Source organism: Carassius carassius, chromosome 17, assembly GCF_963082965.1.
Source record: "Carassius carassius chromosome 17, fCarCar2.1, whole genome shotgun sequence".
In the NCBI taxonomy this organism is placed as follows: Eukaryota; Metazoa; Chordata; class Actinopteri; order Cypriniformes; family Cyprinidae; genus Carassius; species Carassius carassius.
The window spans coordinates 16,112,969-16,115,468 of record NC_081771.1 but is presented as its reverse complement, the minus strand read 5'-3'; the positions used below and the strand labels follow the sequence as shown (position 1 = coordinate 16,115,468).

The window sequence follows — 2,500 nt, the reverse complement described above, 5'->3', positions numbered from 1 at the left end:
TTTGCAGGTAAGTGCTTGGAGATGCTGGGGATTGAACCCAGGACCTCATACATGCAAAGCATGCGCTCTACCACTGAGCTACATCCCCATATTTCAAACAACATTGCTGCTTCTTTGTTTCACAAACACTAACAATCCAGTCGCATAACACTTTAGAGCAAAATTATTTTGCTTAAACTCACATGAAAGTCATTAAATTCTTCTTGGAGATGTTGGGGATTGAACCCAGGACCTCATACATGCAAAGCATGCGCTCTACCAGTGAGCTACATCCCCATATTTGAAACAGCATTGCTGCTTCTTTGTTTAACAAACACTAACAATCCAGTCGTGTAAGACTAGAGCAAAGAAGCAAAATTATTTTGCTTAAACTCACATGAAAGTCATCAAACTGTGCTTGGAGATGCAACCCAGGACCTCATACATGCGAAGCATGCGCTCCACCACTGAGCTACATCCCCATATTTCAAACAACATTGCTGCTTCGTTGTATAACAAACACTAACAATCCAGTCGCGTAACACTTTAGAGCAAAGAAGTAAAATGATTTTGCTTAAACTCACATGAAAGTCATTAAACAGTTCTTGGAGATGCTGGGGATTGAACCCAGGACCTCATACATGCAAATCATGCGCTCTACCACTGAGCTAAATCCCCATATTTCGAGCAACATTGCTCCTTTTTTGTATAACAAACACTAACAATCCAGTCGTGTAACACTAGAGAAAAGAAGCAAAATTATTTTGCTTAAACTGACATGAAAGTCATAAACAGTTCTTGGAGATGCTGGGGATTGAACCCAGGACCTCATACATGCAAAGCATGCGCTCTACCACTGAGCTACATCCCCCAAAGAACATTCCTGCTTCTTTGTTTCACAAATACTAACAATCCAGTCATGTAACATTTTCATGGAAAGAAGAGAAATTATTTTGCTTAAACTCACATGAAAGTCATTAAACATTTCCTGGAGATGATAGAGATTGAACGAAGGATCTCATACATGCAAATCATGCCTATATAGCCATTAAGTTGACACCTTTTATGTTTCTGTAGTTTGACAAACACTATAACTCCAGTTAGGGAACTAAAGCAAATCTGCTTTGCTAAAATTTGCAGGTAATAGTGCTTGGAGATGCTGGGGATTGAACCCAGGACCTCATACATGCAAAGCATGCGCTCTACCACTGAGCTACATCCCCATATTCCATTAAAATTGCTGCTTCTTTATTTTACAAAGACTAACAATCCAGTCATTTAACACTTTCAAGGAAAGAAGAGAAATTATTTTGCTTAAACCTACATGAAACTCATGAAACTCATTAAACAGTGCTTGGAGATGACAGAGATTGAAGGAAGGATATCATACATGCAAAGCATGCCTATATAGCCATAAAGTTGACAGCTTTTATGTTTCTGTAGTTTGACAAGCACTATAACTCCAGTTAGGGAACTAAAGCAAATCTGCTTTGCTTAAATTTGCAGGTAATAGTGCTTGGAGATGCTGGGGATTGAACCCAGGACCTCATACATGCAAAGCATGCGCTCTACCACTGAGCTACATCCCCATATTTCAAACAACATTGCTGCTTCTTTGTATAACAAACACTAACAATCCAGTCGCGTAACACTTTAGAGCAAAGAAGCAAAATTATTTTGCTTAAACTCACATGAAAGTCATTAAACAGTTCTTGGAGATGCTGGGGATTGAACTCAGGACCACATACATGCAAATCATGTGCTCTACCACTGAGCTACATCCCCATATTTCAAACAACATTGCTGCTTCTTTGTATGACAAACACTAACAATCCAGTCGCATAACACTTTAGAGCAAAATTATTTTGCTTAAACTCACATGAAAGTCATTAAATTCTTCTTGGAGATGCTGGGGATTGAACCCAGGACCTCATACATGCAAAGCATGCGCTCTATCACTGAGCTACATCCCCAAATTTCAAACAGCATTGCTGCTTCTTTGTTTGACAAACACTAACAATCCTGTCGTGTAACACTAGAGCAAAGAAGCAAAATTATTTTGCTTAAACTCACATGAAAGTCATCAAACGGTGCTTGGAGATGCAACCCAGGACCTCATACATGCGAAGCATGCGCTCCACCACTGAGCTACATCCCCATATTTCAAACAACATTGCTGCTTCTTTGTATAACAAACACTAACAATCCAGTCGCGTAACACTTTAGAGCAAAGAAGCAAAATTATTTTGCTTAAACTCACATGAAAGTCATTCAACAGTTCTTGGAGATGCTGGGGATTGAACCCAGGACCTCATACATGCAAAGCATGCGCTCCACCACTGAGCTACATTCCCATATTCCAAACAACATTGCTGCTTCTTTGTTTCACAAACACTAACAATCCAGTCGCATAACATTTTAGAGCAAAGAAGCAAAATTTATTTGCTTAAACTCACATGAAAGTCATTAAACAGTTCTTGGAGATGCTGGGGATTGAACCAAGGACCTCATACATGCAAAG

General features: G+C 39.4%; 10 non-coding genes across 10 annotated transcripts in view; all 10 read right to left on the bottom strand.

The window, feature by feature from the left end:
• Positions 1-16: 16 nt before the first annotated feature.
• Positions 17-88, bottom strand: trnaa-ugc (transfer RNA alanine (anticodon UGC)). Its single transcript has one exon. It is a non-coding gene; the product is annotated as a tRNA-Ala (tRNA).
• Positions 89-204: 116 nt separating this feature from the next.
• Positions 205-276, bottom strand: trnaa-ugc (transfer RNA alanine (anticodon UGC)). Its single transcript has one exon. It is a non-coding gene; the product is annotated as a tRNA-Ala (tRNA).
• Positions 277-585: 309 nt separating this feature from the next.
• Positions 586-657, bottom strand: trnaa-ugc (transfer RNA alanine (anticodon UGC)). Its single transcript has one exon. It is a non-coding gene; the product is annotated as a tRNA-Ala (tRNA).
• Positions 658-778: 121 nt separating this feature from the next.
• On the bottom strand, positions 779-850 carry trnaa-ugc (transfer RNA alanine (anticodon UGC)). The gene has a single exon. It is a non-coding gene; the product is annotated as a tRNA-Ala (tRNA).
• A 280-nt stretch (positions 851-1,130) lies between these two features.
• Positions 1,131-1,202, bottom strand: trnaa-ugc (transfer RNA alanine (anticodon UGC)). The gene has a single exon. It is a non-coding gene; the product is annotated as a tRNA-Ala (tRNA).
• A 294-nt stretch (positions 1,203-1,496) lies between these two features.
• Positions 1,497-1,568, bottom strand: trnaa-ugc (transfer RNA alanine (anticodon UGC)). Its single transcript has one exon. It is a non-coding gene; the product is annotated as a tRNA-Ala (tRNA).
• Positions 1,569-1,692: 124 nt separating this feature from the next.
• trnaa-ugc (transfer RNA alanine (anticodon UGC)) lies at positions 1,693-1,764 on the bottom strand. Its single transcript has one exon. It is a non-coding gene; the product is annotated as a tRNA-Ala (tRNA).
• Positions 1,765-1,880: 116 nt separating this feature from the next.
• Positions 1,881-1,952, bottom strand: trnaa-ugc (transfer RNA alanine (anticodon UGC)). The gene has a single exon. It is a non-coding gene; the product is annotated as a tRNA-Ala (tRNA).
• Positions 1,953-2,261: 309 nt separating this feature from the next.
• Positions 2,262-2,333, bottom strand: trnaa-ugc (transfer RNA alanine (anticodon UGC)). The gene has a single exon. It is a non-coding gene; the product is annotated as a tRNA-Ala (tRNA).
• A 124-nt stretch (positions 2,334-2,457) lies between these two features.
• trnaa-ugc (transfer RNA alanine (anticodon UGC)) overlaps positions 2,458-2,500 on the bottom strand; it is a 72-nt gene continuing 29 nt past the window's right edge. Inside the window, exon 1 of the tRNA in view lies at positions 2,458-2,500. This exon is cut by the window's right edge and continues 29 nt beyond it. This is a non-coding gene — a tRNA (tRNA-Ala).